Source organism: Lagopus leucura, unplaced genomic scaffold, assembly GCF_019238085.1.
Source record: "Lagopus leucura isolate 7727_CA_CO unplaced genomic scaffold, USGS_WTPT01 Super-Scaffold_73, whole genome shotgun sequence".
Lineage (NCBI taxonomy): Eukaryota > Metazoa > Chordata > Aves > Galliformes > Phasianidae > Lagopus > Lagopus leucura.
In genome coordinates, this window is record NW_024962252.1 from 66,899,689 (window position 1) to 66,918,068 (window position 18,380).

The 18,380-nt window shown below is 35.5% G+C and overlaps 1 long non-coding RNA gene across 1 annotated transcript; it reads left to right on the top strand.

Annotated features, from left to right (window-relative positions):
• The first annotated feature begins 2,199 nt into the window (after positions 1 to 2,199).
• Positions 2,200 to 10,379, top strand: LOC122181803. Its single transcript, XR_006179597.1, has 7 exons — positions 2,200 to 2,227; positions 5,250 to 5,376; positions 6,114 to 6,287; positions 6,960 to 7,024; positions 7,764 to 7,808; positions 8,127 to 8,216; positions 10,326 to 10,379. It is a non-coding gene; the product is annotated as an uncharacterized LOC122181803 (long non-coding RNA).
• Positions 10,380 to 18,380: the final 8,001 nt, after the last annotated feature.

Sequence of the window (18,380 nt, forward strand, 5' to 3'; positions counted from 1 at the left end):
CCCCCCCCCCCCCCCCCCACCCCCCCCCCCCCCCCCCCCCGCGTGTGTTGCTTGTTTTTTTTGTATTTAATTTTTTTTTTTTTTTTTTTTTTTTTTTTTTTTTTTTTATCAGTTGCATTGTCTGTGGGAAATCTGCCTCTTTCTTATGCAAGGCGAGAAAGGCAGTGGGAAGTGGCTTCTCACATACTGTCCTTCTTCAGAGGCATGCTCTAGACTTTATGAGACTAGAATGACATTTAACCTATTCTTCAAGCAAGTAAGTGATATGAATTTCAAGAACTCATATCATATCTCTATATTGTCCATATCTATGGAAGGGAGAACTGAGGTGGAGATAAGGTGAAAGCCGATATTTGTGAAACTGAGTCACAAACTTTGACGTGTTATCTATCAATCTAGGAACATCTTTATTTTGATAAATACACTAAATATACCAAAATATATTAATATATCTTCAGCAAAGATTTAGCATGTGTATAAACTGTTGTAATTCTTCTCCTAAATTGTAAAACATAATTACTGAATGATAGTTCATTAGCTCACTGTCTCTATTTTATAAATCAAAGACAAGTTTTTAAAACAAGTATTTTTACTTTAGTAGGTTTCAGATGTATTTGTGATTTAAGGTTAACTAAAATAAAAAAAAAAATTAAAATATGAAAAATATCCAAAACTGCATCGATTCAACACAGACAAAAACAGTGTGCATATACAACAACAGTAACTCTTTCTGTGTTTTCAGCTTTTAAGGGCTGAAGGCAGATATTTCACATTTTGAATGTCACTGTCTTGCCAGCATCTCTTTAGACTACAACTTCACAATTATGATGAACTATTTCATGTCTACTGCCTCTAGCTGAATTCTCTTTTTTTTTCTTCTCAATTCCCTAGCTCCATTCTCTCAGCTAAATAACACAATTTACCCAGAGTATTTTAATTCTGGACACAAAAATGTAGATATCAGTTCTTTTAGTCCAGTATTTCCTATTAAATAGTACTATTTAAGGGAATTCTAAAGGAAATAATGATTCTTAAGACAATGTATAATATAGTGCTTATGTACTACCATATTTTAATACATTTGGCACACAAAACTTTTTTTTTTTTAAAAAAAAGAACCCCCCCCCCCCCCAAAAAAAAAAAAAAAAAAAAAAAAACATAGAAGGAAAGCATTTTTAACTGCTGTAATTTCTATTAACTATGTTAAACTATGTCAGTTAATTCTATTAACTACTGCCTACTTTTTCCTTGAATCTATGTGATTTTCTGAACAAACTGGGAATTGAAGTATGACTGCATATGACAGAAAGATTTAATCATTATAAGACAATCCAGGCTTGGTGACTTCTAGTCTTGATACTGATCTTGTTCAACCTCCTTGTGTTTGTCTCCTGACCTTTTCAAGAGAAAACATTTTACTTAGATATTAAGATCCCTGGATATAAAGTACTGCAGAACGTTGAAAAGAGTGATGCAGCACACATCTTTCTTCATAGTACTTCTCAATTATTCCTTTGGATACATGTGCATACATTAAAGGCCCTTCTAAACCTGCATATAAATTCTTATATACATTCAAAGGAAACCAAACCTGTCAAATCAACTCTGAGAGATGGGAAAGGAGATCATTAATTTTTGCTTGAATCAAAAAGTAAATTTCACATTGATGGCACAGTAACTTGAAATTGAGAAATTAAAATTGAGTTATAGATTTGAAAATTGCCACAAAATTCATTTAGTACATGAATAATTTTGATTAATATGTTTGTGAGCTATTTCTCAGGCTTTTATGTATAAACACTTTAGCCAAACTATTCCCATGGGAATAGTTATTAGTTGTCTCTGAGTGTGAAACTAACTCTGCAGCTTAACAGGAAACTGTTACACTATTCAGATGTGTTAAAGCTTCCTGTTTTGTTTTGTTTTTATTTTGTGAAGTGTAAATCTGGAAATAAAGGAGACTATTTCATTTTTAGTAGCATAGTAAAAAGCTTTTAGAAAATAGTTTACGAAAACACATTAAAGAACTTAAGAGACCAAAGCTGTAGCTGGCTGGGCATACATTCATATCTTAGTACCAGCTTTGAACAACTACACTGGATATCAAATCCCAAATGATAAATGAGTCTTATGATTTTGACCTTGTCTCATCACAGGCTTTACCACAGGAAGGTGATGGCAGCCTGCATGAGGCAGGAAGTTTCTGCTGTTGGGTTGGAGCCATCAGGTGAGGATGCATCCTGACTTGATATACAGCTGAAATTATACTGCTTTTTTCAGAAGCAGTCCAGAAAACAGCCACAATCCTAATTGATTTAGACTTACCAAGAGGGACTGCCAAAAGATCTGGTAGATTTTAAGAAGAAGATAGTCAGTTTATGGTCTGGGTTGATCTGTGGTGGACAGGGATATGATTATTAAGTCTGAGAAGCCTGGTAAGATAGGGGACCTTCACTGAGGATCTTGTTCTTTATCAGCTTCCAGTCCAAAGTCTTTCCAAGTCTTCCCCAGTGAAGTTGTTGTTGAACTTTTCCAGTGGGATTGAAATCCTTGCAACTGGTTTGATGTGAAGTTCTGAATATAAGCAACTTCCTACATTTATTACATGCTTTATTTCTGATAAATCGCAGGGCCATACTGAGACAAGCATTATGCTATCTACTGTAAGAAACTGATTTGCTAACTCTGGTCTTGCTGAGACATATAAACAGACCACACACTGAACTGCAAAACATGAACTGCTGGGTGATAATCAGATAAGTCATAAGCCTTTGTAGTAAAAAAAAAAAGAAATACATGCTCCAACCACTGTGTTTAGGAATTCTATACAGCTTTAACAAAATAACTAGTTGGAAATAAAAACACTATTCAAATTGGTAGAGCAGATTTTGGAGAAGTAGCATTGGTTTTCCTGACAAACTCTGTCAACGTTTTCTACCTGAAATGCAATTCAGCAGTTTAAGTCAGTTTATTGTTGAGCCCTTCATATTTTAATTCTACAAGCAAAGTCAGTTCAACGTACAGCTGAAAAGCTTGACATGTTAAGTTTAAATACTCTCTTAATTACATGTGACTCTAGGGAGTCTCCTGGGGGAATAAAGGCAGAAAAATTGAATAAATCTTAAAGTAAGGCAGTACAGGCTCAGATGATGGCCAGGACACAGGTGGAACTTCATGGAACTTTTATCTGCAGCTGATGGATACCTGGAGAAAACCCAGAGGTCAAGAGGGAGGTAGGCTTATAACTACCTACATTTGAATGACAACTGTCAATAATTTCTCTCAGGTAACAATCTTACTTAAATGGAGGACAGGAATGATGGTGGACTCTGCATTAGTGGAAAGCCATTAATTAGGCATTTTGAGCCTTCAGTTCACCTGAGAAAATCCAGTACAAATCTGTTCCTTTGTAAGAAGCAAAATATTCAGTTCTTCAAAAGATTATGAACTTCTGTGAATCATCTGTTTTCCCTTTCCTGTTTAGCCTTAGAAATATTTGTTAGAAAAAGGTCTTCAGAGTTACAGTAATAACATGAATGGTAATAAGATTTTTTTTTCTGACAATTAACTGATTTGATTCTGATGAAATTTTCGTTTCCTCACTTGCAAGACTTGAGTTCCAGTTTACTTTAGGCATACTGTACTTCAGTTTTAGAAACTCAGTTTATTAAACTTGTTTAAGATTGTAACATAAGAGCAATACATTTAATGGAGCATAGAATGTCTCTGTGTTATAGCATAATCAGGGTCATTTCTGTAAACTGGATTGCTTAAACAATGTTGTACCTAATGTGGACAAGGCCTCATTATAGAAGTTGTTTATGCTTTTGAAATATTCTACAGCCTGCTGCCTTCATTTTAAAATATTCTGCTATTAGAACAAGAAAGGAGTAAATCATGTTGATAATTTTTGCCACATATTTTTACGTGGATGTGAAACTACTCTTGTGGTAACTACTGAACATTTTCTTTTGATCATATGTATTATCCTCTGAGCATCTTCTAGCTGGTTTCACTTAATATTCTGTTCTGAAAAATATATTTCAAGATCACATTATTGAATGGCCAAATAACAACACCACTTAATATAAGGCTGCAACTTCATATAGGATTTCAATACAGGACCATTAGCTGCTGGGGAGCTGGCAGCAGTAACAAGACAACGTTAAGGATTCTCTATTTTATGGCTAATGTACCATGAGTGGTAGCTACAAGACTTTAGTGAGAACTGCAGAGGATACTTTTATCTTACAGGCTTGGTAAGTTTGTTGCCATTGCATGAGATGGTAGATCAAAGTAGTTGGCCTTCTGAGCTGCAAGGGCGCATGGTTGGATCACATCCAGCTTCCCATCCATCACTACCCCCAAGACCTTTTTGGAAGACATCTTCCAGCTTGTACTGATAGTGGGGGTTGCCAGGTGTAAGACCTTGCACTTGGATTTCTTGAACCTCATGAATTTCGTCTGTGCCTACTGCTTGAGCCTAAGTATATCTGGATGGCATCATGTCCCTTGGGTGTGCTGACCACACCACACAGCTTAGTGTCATTTATAAACCTGCTGAAGTGCACTCCATCCCCCCGTTGATGTCATTGATGAAGATGGGAAGGTGGTGCTGCCTCTTTGGCTGTGTTTACAGAGGACCTTTTTATTGCAGCTGTATTGTGGCAGCCTAAGATACTGTTGCCTGCACCTCCTTGCACCTTCTTCGTCACCAATATTCCCTGCCTCCTCAAATCTGTCAACAGAACTGCATATGTTGTTGATATAGCCTCATTCTGTCAAAGCAATCTGTGTAAATCTAAATGCTTTAAAGAGGAAGATTGATACTTTTTTTTTCCTATTTGACAGAAATGTTATAGAAAGATGCATGTATGATGATGCCAGCAGACCTGAGAGGACAATAATCACCAGTGGGGAAAGTGGGGATAATTTGCTGAAGGAGATAGTGCTTTAACTTCTCAGACAAAACTTAGACTCCTTAATACAGTGTATCAGATGCTGCCTTTTACACCTTATGTTTCTTGCAGATTAATAATTTTGTTTGTCAACCCTTCCTCTCAGCTTTTGCCCTTCAAAAAAATAGTACCATAGCAACATGAATTGTCCAGCATTGATTGTACACTTTATAATTGCAGACAGTATTACAGCTATGAATCAATCTAATAGAAGTTTACACCAGTCTTTTCCTTACCTCTCCTTTGCATCATCTGCTTCAAAAACTTCCATATATATGATTTGGCCCTAAGCATCTAAAGATGGATTGACCTATCATGGGAACAAATGAGACGTGAGAGAGAATAAAATCCATGCGAGGATGTTCTGCATTCTCTAGAGTTCCAGCTGTTCAGCCCTCAAATTCCCTCCTTGCTTGAGGTAATAACACAAAAATCAAGAAGAATTAATTAAGAGCTAAACTTAAGCTTTTAATGATGTCACTTCTTGACTACATTCCCTACTGTTTTTATTTGAAGTATGCCTTATCTTCCAGTGTCAGACACTGAAATGATATTGAAGGCAGAGGAATTCAAGTCAGAGTAGAGAAACTATGGATTTGCTTTATAGTTTGAATTTGGGTATGTAGGAAGTCTGTTACTTGTGTGTTTTTTTTATTGGTTTAGTGTGTGTTTTTTAAATTATTATTATTATTTTCATTTTGTTCTAATATTTAGCTGTAGTACAGACAGCTTGAATAATTACAATGATCAAACTCTGGAGGATACCACCCATCTACTTCTAGTCCTCAAAACAGAGCATTTTAATGGGGGAGAAAAAGCTTTCTTGATATGTCAAATGCTGTCAGTTTTCTGTGCGAAGTGAGAACTAAGGCTTTACAGGTTAAATCAATATGAAGAAATTACAAAGAGCTTTGGAGTCAAGAGTGAAGTTAGACAATCTTCTCAAAGCATAGCTTTGATTTAAATAAATCAACGTTTCATCCCATGCTTAATTTTAAAAGGCTGAAATGCAAATAATTGCATGATGTTACCTTATTTGTTTTTAATATATTAATCAAAACTCTTGTCTTCAATAAGTGCGATAGCTGATACTTTTTCATGTATACATGTATTTACATAAATGTAAGAATACTTCTTGTGTTCATCTTTTTTCAGACTGAAAGCACCTGAAAAACAGTGTTTTAATCTTGTCTGCACCTCATGAGTTTCACTGAATCAACTCAGAAATCACCCTCCTCAAAAAGCACTTAGGAGTGACTGAATCACCCTCCAGAAGGAAATCCCCACTGACTGCACAGAGGCTGTTCCACCCACAGACCTTTCACTTAGGTTACAAAGAAATGTTTTAAATTCCCTTCTTAAGATGAAGCTGTTACCTAAATTTAAATTTGGAGTAATTTCTTGTAACATAAGTATTTTAGTGGAAGTAAATTTCAGTCCCTGTAGTGACTATGGTATACCTGCAGAGTATTGGAATAAGGGTGTGTGACCTTTCAGGTCTACAAGTTGTTTCCTATTCTTTCAGTTCCTGATGGAGTTTGGTCTTTTAGAGATCATTTTGAGAAACTGTACTGGTGCCACTAAGCAACCCAATTGCTATTTCCAGGCAGTCAATGATTAAGTGGCTTAAGATAGATATGAATTTGTCATAAAAAGTTACTCCAGTCTGATATTAATTTCACTGACAGCCTGCAGATTAGGTTCACTAAGATACTATTTGAAATGTGTTACTTAACTTTCATGAGAAGGAAACGCACCATAAATACAGGTTTAAGTAAAGCATAGTATACTGAGGATTCACTCACTCAATTTACTAGATAAACATCCACTGAACCTATAATCAGATAGCTATTTGAAAGCTTCTGAATTATCTGCATTTGTATTTGAATTTATTGACAATGACTTTCCATTGTCAGTGTCATTTCAGTTATTTTACTGCTTAGTTTTTTCCTTGTTTCCCCAGTTCAAAACCCAGATTAAAAGAGTAATTGTGTTTCTCAGCATCTTTGAAAAGGGAGGAAACTTCTGATACTACTTCTTCTTGGAGCAATCAGAGTGAATATAAGGTGGGTGAATTCCAGAGCGTTGATCTCTTTACTGCCTGAACGGGCTGAATATTTGTTACATTTGTACACTGCTAGTATTTAGAGGCAGAGGAAAGCAAGATGCTTTTCATACAGTAATTAAACAGATTAATTTATCACAGAACAAAGCACATTAGGAGGGATCAGAGTCCAGATGCTTAGTCTTATAAGAAAACTCTCTAAGGCTCTAAGGTGGGGAGACATAACACAGCCTCATGGCCTGTACAAAGCTTTGTCAACTCCTTCCCATGACAGAAACAATGTTCAAAACTTGAAAAGACTCTTCTGCTGTAGAGTGGATGTGTGAATATGAGTCTCCTCTGGTTATTAATGACTCAAATAATAATAAAGAATCAGATTTGAATAATTTGACTCAGTCCTAGAATTTAGAGAATGTCCTCAAACCGTCAGATTATTTAAAATACATAGATTTTAATTAATTTTGGAATCCCTGGTCACTTCATTTGTCACAACAGAAAACACAGTGCGTATGTTATAAATAGAAAAATATGTTATTTTTCATGTTAAAGAAAAAGTTTTTGTTAGGTATTTGTATGTGTATATGCAATTTAATATGTATCTACATATATGAAGGCTGTTCTGAAGGTAATTCCTCCTATTTTACTATGTTGGCCTATGATGTCAGAGGTGGATGTCTGTGGTATGGCAATAGAGGTTGAAGCTTCCCAACAATAACCTATTACATGTTGATGTTTGACAGATGGCGGAAGAGGGACTGACTGACAGAACGATGTCTGACATGGAAGTATGTATGAAGGAAAGATTTGTTACTGAATTCTTCTATGCAGAAAAAAAATTGCACCCACTGTCATCACCAATGCTTGCTGAATGTTTATGGTGGCCAAACAGTGAATGTGAGGAGGTGGGTGGTGTTTTCCAGCAGTGGTGACAGTAGGTTACCTTTGCTGGTACAGATTGTTATGGGCATGGCATGCAGGCTCTTGTTCATCACTGGTGAAAATGCATAGGTAATGGCGAGGGCTATTGAAACATAGTTGAGAAATAGTGTTTTGCAGTAGGTAATTTGCTCTATTGAGTAGTGTTATTGTGCTCTCTGTTGTAGTTTCCATGAACATAAATAGGAAGAATTGCTTCTAGAGTGACATACATATATGAAGCCCAATACAATTTCCATTCATTAAATGTGGCCCAGGTAAGCCAAAAGGTTGAATGTTCGTGAATTATTCCTTGCTGTTAAAGTTTGTTAACACATTTATATGGAACAAAATTACTGCTGTCATGTACTATTTTCTCTAACAAAAACACATCTTTAAATGAGAAATAACTGGTTTTATCCTTCATCAAAAACAAGCAAATATTCAGCACATGCTTTGGAACTTGTCTCCTCTGCCTATAACTGTAAGAAAGGGTTATTGCTTAAATGGCAATATTTGCTATTGTCCCTCCTATCTACGCACTTATTTGTGTACGCAGTTGTAGCTCCGCTGGAGATGAACATTTCAGTAGCGTATCCTTGTTTAGTGCTACCAGCAACTCAGAATACTTTGTGGTACTGGCCTATGCAAGAGCAATGGTCTGACTGTGACAATAGCATAGACAAGCTGCTGGCAGCAGGTATAAAGTCTTCTGTGTAGGGAGGCCCATGGAACTGCATGAAGCAATAGTTGTAGTCTGCTTATATTAGGCATGAGTATCACGTAGGATGGAATATGAAATATTATTGAGTATTTGAAAGAGTGAAGTGCTGCTGATGCTAACCTTCTGATTTTTAGGAAGCAGACTTCCTATGATGAGGTCCATGATATCCTTTTCTCATTATCAGGGGAACAGAAATTGTAATTATCTGAGCATTGCTTCCTCTTCTTTTGCAAGCAGGCAAGGGTATCATTTTATATTTATTCATATGCTGGTTAGTTCTGTTTCAGATGGGCTTCCTAAGTAAAGCACTAAGTGGCTTCCTACATGTTGTTGGGTGAAATTCTACCTTTATTTTTTTAATATTCTTGTATGTTAAGAGCAATAAAAATTTCTGCCAAACAATAGCCTGTTTTGAAGATAATGTTATAACAGTTAAATAATTTTAAAGAATTGCATATAAAATGGCTTAGTAAAAATCATTATAAAACAAACCACAGAGTAAGAATTGCCTGTATCTACTTATTTGAAAAATGAGAGAGAAGACAAGTTTTGTTTCTATTGTGTTGATCCCTTTGCTTTGAATGAATAATTGGGTGTATCTATGAATAAATATGTAGCCAACATTATGGAACAAGATTTTTGGCACTTGTGATTTACTGAAGAATTTTTGAAGTTGCTTTAGCAACTCCACCTCAGTCCTGTCCTGAGACCATGTGAGAAGAGGACAGCTGTGTGAAAAACAACACCTTTAGTAAAAACTTCAGAAGTTCATGACTGACAACAGGACTGAAGTTCACGGATTAATTCAGAAACTACTTCAAAACTTGCCCTCAAGATACAGGAGAAGAGTGAAATAGTTTGAGTTAACATTTTCTGTTATACTGCCTACAGATGCCCTGAAGCAATTTAATATGTTAAAATGAGCCAGAAATTGGAAGTTAAAGTGAAGACCATGTACTAGCAGGCTGGTAGATTTCTTTCTCTCTCATTTTTGGCTATTTTGATAAGTAAAATTGCTTAACTTATTACACTTGTTACACATGTGCTCTTTATAACACTTTAATAGGTAGAACAGAACAGAAGCATACTAATTCTCCAAAATTTTCTTATTTAAATGGCACTCTGATCTTATTTATACATTTTTTTAAAAAAATCTTTCATCGTAGATTTAAAATCCCCTCCTCTTGTTTAGAATTATTTCATGATTCAGGAAAAGAGTATCACATTGTTCTACCTTCACAATCCTTACTTTTATCACCAAGACAGATTTGTTTCATAAAAAATCATTCCTTTTTTATGGACTGCTTTCATATTAACTAATATTAGCTAATACTAACTGCTTCCTTTTCACAGATCAGAAATAGTTACATTTTTGTTTTCAAACTGACAGATGCTTTTCCCAAAACACATTCAGAAAGCGATGTTTGTTTTCCCTGTAAGATAAGCCTCATATGTTCAAACAAAATAGATATTCTCGTAGTTTCCCAGCTTGTTACTAGCTTCTCTAATCTGTCCTTTTTTTTTTTTTTTAATCTTCATTAAACTGATCAAAGTTTTGAAAACCAGGTGCTATATTAATTGTCAGTTGACTCTATGATCTAATTCTTCTTACTAAACAAAACCCAAAAAACCTATGTTGTTGTTGTTGTTAATTCATTTGTAGGAAACATGGGATTTGATGGTGTGAACCACTGAAGGGGAAAGGTCGAATAGTCTCCTTACTGAAGGACTGTTTCAACTTGATAGTCCTAGTAAAGAGTTTATATCAGAAATCTTGTTGTTCTGTTTACACTGTATGAAGTCATGGACTAGCTTAGTGGTTTGTTTGTGGTAGTCAGCTCTTTGAACAGAAATTCACGTACAAAATCTTTTTCTTTTAACTTGAAGAAAAATAGCAAATGAAGAATTACAGACTACAGATTACTGAAGTTAATACTTAGAGATTTTACCTGATCTGTTTTTATCCAGCTCAATGTATATGATTTTTAAATATGAATGGAAGAATAAGCTTGTATTCTTTACTCTATTTTCTGCTTGTACTGAAAATTAGTTTCATGAGTGATCTTAATAACCATTATAGATTGTAGGATTAGAAATAATGAAGGAAAATTCTGTTTTTAGTAGCTCTAATATATGCATTTTCAGTTTAGCAAAGCACTACATAGGCCTAAAAAAGTTATCTCTTATTTGAAAAACATTTTCCAAAAAAACCCTCTATAGTGTCTTCAGACTATTTAGTTGCATTTGTATATTATGCTCTTACTGCTCACTTACTGTTATTTCAATCCTAATTCATTAAAAACACCTGGAATAAAATCAATATAGCAGAAACAGCACTCAAGGAATAACTTATTTACTCGCTTATGACTGGAGTACAGTTTTTGAATTCTCAACAGGTGAAATCACTATCCTTGGCAGGTAAGTTGATGACCTTACATAAAGTGTGCTTTGAGCAGTGCTAGGCTGTCTTTTATGTGTGCCTACAGCTGAAACTATCCCTGTAGGTATGCTTCAGTCACTGCCTTCTCTGTCAAACAGAGCCCAAGGCTCACTCAGTAGCTACAGGAAATGTTACATATAGATGAATTTCCAGAGAGTTCAGGAAAATGCATTGTGACTTATGTTTGCTGGATACTGAAGTTTCTACGACACGCAAAACAAAAAGTGCAACTATGGATTTAACAGTGAAAATTTACTCTGGCTCTTTAGTCTAGATCTCCTGCTTGTTTTCCACCGCCAGTTGTAAATGATTTACATTAAAATGACATTCTACAAAGCAGGTGGTCTAATTTGTTTCCTTTTGGGCAAGTATTTTGTTCTATGCACAAAACATGATATGAATAGTATTTCAGGAAGATGAAACAAGGAGGCATAACATTCTAATTGGTATTATTGCAGTTTAGTAGTTATTTGAGTTTCCTGTGCGTAAGAAGAGTTTGTCAGGGGAGGGGCATTAGCTGGAGCTGCAGGTGAGATGTGTTGTTAATATCACTAGAGAGCTACAATTCCTACTCAAATGGCTCTCTATCATTTTATTGCGCAGGCTTTTATTTCTTATTTCTGGAAAATAAATTGAGAAGACTACTAAGTGCTTACATGCAGTGGAGCACGTTCTGTATTTAGCACCTCGGTTGCTCTTTTCTAAGAGAAGTGGTTTGACATTATAGTTCAGCTTCTAATTAAAGAAATTTTTCATACCCAAAGCAAATGCACTGTCCTGTGAAGATAAAAGTATCACTAAGCACTGAATGTTGCAAACTCTGCTGGCAGAAATCTTATTAAGAGCACAATGGCAATTGCACCGTAGCAGAGACTGGTAAAACTTGGGAATGAAAGAAGTAAATATCCTTCTTGAGATCACATCTGACTTTCTGTATCATTTTGGGCACAATTCCATTGTGTCCTTGATTTCTTTCTTCACAAGGAGCTGCGGTACTTTTCTGACTGCAGAATGTATTTACAAAACAAGGCTGTTTGGCAGAGTGTATGGTGCTATGCAGTTCTGTTATGTGCCAGTTTAGGGATGAGTCTGATTAGATTATTTCAGACCAGCTCATGCGAAAGAACTATATAAGGCAAGTGTGACTGATATTGCTTGAACCAGAACTAACCTGACCAAAAGCAGTATTTATTTTTTAAGTAAATGGATGTCTATTATAGTAAAAGATAAAATTATGGTGTGGTGGTATTCAAATCAGATGCAAGCAGAGTAATTGCCAAATTAGCATTACACAAGAATGAACAAGAAAACAATCTGTATATCTAGTAAACACTCATTGTGCTCTTTTCTTTCTCTAATTCAAAGTAATGTTTTCACTTCAACCTCCTTAGCTATAAATGAGTATAAGAAGGCAAATTACTTAAAATTCAGAATATACCAGATTGTTCCACCAGAGACCTCAACTCATGGCATTTCCACAACACTTTTTTTAGCAATAACAGAAGCATGAAAGCTCAGGCTATGCAGTTCTATGGAAAGGTAAGTAATGCTCATTCTCACTGTATCTACACCTGCCTGTAGCATGAAAATTTCTTTTGTCTTTTTAATGAATCTTTTAAACCTTTTTTTATTTCTTCTTTTTGTGTGAAGATACCCGACAAACTTTTTTTTAGTCTGTCCTACATCTGTGGACTTACTGAATTGATATATATGGCATCCTATAAGGGAATGATTTATCAGATCAGGTGTTTCCAATTGAAATTATGAAGAGCATTGTGTTTGATATGATGCAGGAGAGCTTAATCATTCTGATTGACAGCCATCTTTTAGCACACAGTGGAGGAGGCTTTTGGACCTGTGAGGAATATAAAATTAGGATGGGGTTTTGCAGAGTTTCTATCTCCCAGTATTGCTTTGTTTCATAATTCAGGATCTATCCTAATATGCTGCTAAAATTTACAGACTGAAATATCTAAATTAATCCTCCTCCCCTATTCATTTTAGACAGACTTTTAATAAGCGAGAGGACATATGCTGCAATAACAAAAAGAGACTAGCATTTATATAAAGGCACAGTTCACTGTTCAGTAAAGCACAAAGCAATATCCGCACTCCTAATTTATGATAAAAAAAATTTTGTTTTAAACAGTACATGTAAATATTGGTGACCTCTAATTTTGAGTGCATTGGAGACCCTATAATTTCCAGGTGACTTTCACTCAACTTTTTCAGTAAGCTCAGAGTGTCCTTTAAGTTAACTGTTAAGAAATCTCTGCAATCATGCAGATAAGGAGGCTTGATACTTGTCCTGAGAATAACAAAACATCTACAGTAAAAAAAGAATCTTTCACATAATTTTTCACTAGGATGATTTGTACTGCAAACAGAATTTGCTAACTTATATTGGTTTAAGATAGTAACTAATTAATATGATCAAAGGTAGCTGTGTGTGTGTGTGTTTCATAGAATCACAGAGTTGGTATGGCTGGAAAAGACCTCTAAGACCATAGAGTCTGTCAACCCATCTCCACCATGTCCAACAAGCCATGTTCCTTTTTGCCACATCTACAGGTTTCTTGAAAATCTGCAAGGATGGTTACTCCACCCTGGGCAGCTTGTTACAATAAAGTACTGCATTTTCAGAAAATAACTTTTTCCTTATTATTTAATCCAAACTTTTTCCAGCACAGCTTGAGACCACTACTTCTCATTCCAATGGTGTTGTATGGGAGAAGAGGCCAACCCCCACTTACCACAACCTCCTTTCAGGTTGTTGTAGAGAGCTATAAGGTCTCCCTTGAGTTTCCTCTTTTCTACACTGAAAAATTCAAGTTACCTCAGCTGTTTCCTGTAAGACTTGTGCTCCAGATCCCTCACAGCTTCACTGCCCTTTTCTGGACATACTAGGGTCTAAATGTGTTTTCTGTGGCAAGGGGTCCAAAGCTGCATGCACTACCAGATGTACAGCCTCAGCAGTGCTAAGTACTGGGAGACAATCGCTTCCTTTTTTCAAAGTCTATCCTCCAAAGCCCAAGTTTTGCTGGCCCTCCTCCAGTCTCTAGCAATAACAGGGAACTCTATCATTTTGTGGTTGCTATGCCACAACTTCTAGCCACCATGTTACCCACCAGTCCTTCTCTGTTTGTAAACAGCAGGCCTAAGGGGGTGTTTTCACTGATAGGTTCTCTTACCAGCTGTTTCAGGAAGTTATTTTCCACATACTCCAGGAACATCCTGTTTGTTTGTTTTTAAGTAAGCACTTCAAGGCTAATTAAGTGATATAGATTGGCCCACAGAACATCTGTGGTTTGAACCACATAATCACTAAAGTTGGAAAAGGCCTCCAAGATCATTTATGTCAACAGTCCACCTACCACCGATATAAATGTATTTATAAATATAGTATGTCAGTTTGCACACACCATATTGGCCCCAGACTCAGATTTTATTCTGTCCTCACAGCACAGCTTAGCTAACTGAGAAAAATATATACTTTGTATGGAACGATAAGTGATTTCATTATTTCAGTTTTAAGATCACTTAGGAAGTACAAGTTGAAGAATACTATTTTTAGCCTAAACAATTTATATTTTTTCATAATGTCTACTTCTATGTTTTGCTATAGTTTTCAAAAGTAATTCTTAAGTAATTCCGATTTATGTTGCAGGTTTGGTTTTTTTTGTACCTCCCACATCTTCTGGTATTTACACTATGTTTGAATATTTGTTTCTCCTGATAATGATGATTCCTTTTTTCTTTTCATTCTTACTATGCTCTCTCTCTTCACCTTTTTTAAAATACCAGTAACCACTTTACTTAATATATGTTTAACTCTCATAATCCTTTTGCGTTAATTCTCACTCCATCACTTCTTTCTGACTATCTGAGATAATCTCTGTGAGCTCTCCATTTTTTCTTCAATTTATGCAGGAATAGCACAATCTAGGTAAGGCTGGACTAGAAATGTTACCTCCTTGCTTTATCTTATGATGGCTCTGTAGAAGATTGCATTGACCTTTTTTGCTTGCTTAATTTAACATAAGCTTGCAGAGGTTTATACTGCCAGTTAACATTGATCATGGATCGTGCCACAACAGAAATGGAGAAATTTGAAAAGCTTCACATGTTTTTAACAGGAAAGATGATAGGAACGCTACTTGATTTTGTTAAATATTAAGTCAGCTTGTTTTAGATTTCTTAATATGGGAAAGCTGTGCTAAATCTCTGTTATTCCTTTTAGTATCATGCTTTTGCCTTTTACTACTCTTAATACATCCATACATATTGCCTGGGGTATGTTCCTATTCTGTATTGCTTTTATGAGAATTATTTGTGCTATATTTATTTCTAGAACAAAAGAAATAGCCAAATGGGTAGAAATGCCAAATGCCCGTTCTCCTTTGATCTTTCTCCTATAGCATTGAAGAACAAGTTTACTTCTTATTAAAAAGGATAAATAATCAGCAGTCATTAAAACCAAGAATATGTCTTGCCGAGTGAATTATGTACACAGCATATTTCACATTTAGAATAGCCAGGATTTCAAAATGAAGCATTCTCCAAACAGGCCACTGCTTACTTTTTTCAAAAGCATGTCTGAAGTTTGGAACCTGAATTAAAAATTGCATTGCTCTCTATCACTGTGAAATAGTAGTCAGAGAAGTGTTCAGAACAGAGACAGACCTTGGTATCTATCAACTCATAGGACAGTGTGTGAGTCAACAGATTACTAAAGGGCATTTTCCTTTTACTGAAACTGCTCAGGGATTCATTTTTAACACCTGAACTCTGAAAAATTAATGTAGTTAGTCCATGTCAAAGAGAGTTTGGGAAACCAAAGTGTCCAGTATTAGCAGAATAGCAGTACTATTTTTAAATTTATAAGCATGTTTCAGAATGCTGGTTATGCCAGCAAAATTTAATTTAATCTTAGATGTATACAGTTCTAGCAAGCACAATATTCTCTGAACCAAACATGGAATTCTGAAGTCATTTAGTTAGGGAAAACTAGCCAACCAGTCAACTAGCAAACAACTTCTCTTCTTAGATGAAGAGATAATTTCCTTTCTCTAACTTGTTTATTTTTCATTAACGGTGAGACTGACAATATCATGAGTAATTAATGAACTAGCATATTGACTTAGCCATCAGAAATTTGATGTAGCCCAGGATCACTTTTTGTACAAAATAGCAATTGACTAAAATCTGACAGAAATCTCTGGAAGACAATAATTTTTCTCAGGTGGTCTACTACAGAGAAGTTTATATTCCAGAGTTCTGAAAGATAGAATTGACAAAGATACAGAAGCTACAGAAATTCTCTATCCCTTTCATTCTTGCTCAGGTGCTACAATGAAGTACAAAGCTTTGACATGATTACAAATGATGGAAATAATTACATCAGTGGTAACTGGGGTCATTGGACCAGGGATAGAATAAAGGAAAGATAAGACAGGCAAGAGGAGAGAAGAGAATCACAAACTTGAACATTTTATATGGTTGTAGGGAAGCACCAAATAAGATGTAATACTTTTTAGAGATATATAAACATATTGTACATCAAATAATATTTCTTTTTTCTTTCTAGTTCCCACCCCTACCTCTCTGAATTTTGTAACTATGTCATGCTGCTTCTCTGCTATTTTTTTCTTTTTTTCCTCCTCTATTCCATTATTTGTAAGTGAATGAAATGCCCTGTAGTGCATGAACAAGTTTTGCTTATGGCAAATTTGAAAGATGTGTGCAATGCAGCAAATTAAAACCCAAACTAACTTAAGCATTGCCTCTGCTCCACTCATTTTTTCTTGGCTTTGAGATTACAAAACATCATTCACTCTCCAGATGAAAAGCAGACTTAGAATAATACAAGCAATATGCAGAATAGCAAGTTCTGCTGAAACGTGGAACACCATATGAAATAATAATGAATGCAATATTCTGCAGATAATATTTTGATGGAAATAGGCACAGTCAAGTTATCCATTGTAGATGAACACGAATGAATCATCAGAATGTTCTAATTCTGCCAGAACAGTAAAAGAAAGAGATAAATATTTTAAAGATATTAGCTACTTTAAATAAGTGCAAATCATTAATAGAGTTGTTAAATGGTCAAGTTTATGTTTTACAGGTCTTGCCTAGTTCCCTTCAAGCGAAATATGCTTTGGAAGAAACTATTGAAAACAAATACTTCAAATTTTGCCATGTACAATTTGCTTTAATCAAAATGCAGTGTAGGTAGGTAAGTATAAGAAATAAAGAAAGAGAGAGGAAAAGGAAAGGGAAGGAAAGGGAAAGTATTTAACATGAAATCTCACCATCTAAGTTAATATTACTACAGGTATGGAGCTTAGTAAACGGCAACACTGATGCAGGGTTCAAATAGAGATCATTAACTTTTAGTTCGAAATGAAGATCTGAAATTCAAAATTCAAGTGTGCAAAACCAAAATTCAACGCTAGCATAAAATCCAGGAAAATGTGAAATACCAAGTCTGTGACAGCCATTTATCAGTTCATATGTACGTCTGTGGCAAGAGGTTACATAAAAGGTTCCTATTATCCTCTTTGGAAATTAGCAAGAAGTATTGTCTGCAACTCATTTTCAAATAAGCTGTAAAATGAAAGCTAATCAGTGTCTGCCAATGATGAGTATAATTTTGAAGGGTAATTATAATCACTGACTATTTTCTTTGAGATATTAGTTTGCAAATAGTTGTGGTCTGGCACACACTCAAGGTAATGTTCTGATTGTTTGGCTGTTGAGAATTCAGACCCATTACCAGTGAGCTGCAGTGAAGCTCTGAGAGCAGTATAGGGTTTTGCAGCACAACAGGAGATTTCCATAGAGCGCAAGATGCACTTCTACCATCTGAAATGTCTGCGTGGGTGTTTGTCTCTTGGTTCATTGCTTCACCAGCCACTGTGTCTAATTGGGAATTACTTTTCATTCTGCGTTTCTTCTATGTTCTCCTCCTCCTCTACTTGCATAAGCGCAAGGCTAGAGGCAGAAACTTCTGAAATCACCTAAGCTAAAACCATGCCCTATGCTAGTGGTGCAAGAGCAATGCCTCTTAGCTGTTACAGTCAGAGGGGAGATTTCCAGACATTTATCATATTTGGGTTCCTTCAATGATTTGTAATCATGTATATATATATGTATATATATATGCAACATACAAAACACAGCAAATACTCCCATTTTCATTCAGTGAACATTGGAGTTTTCTGGTATTTGTTTACTCCTCTCCCTTCCTCTTTTCTCCAAATTCCTGTGAAA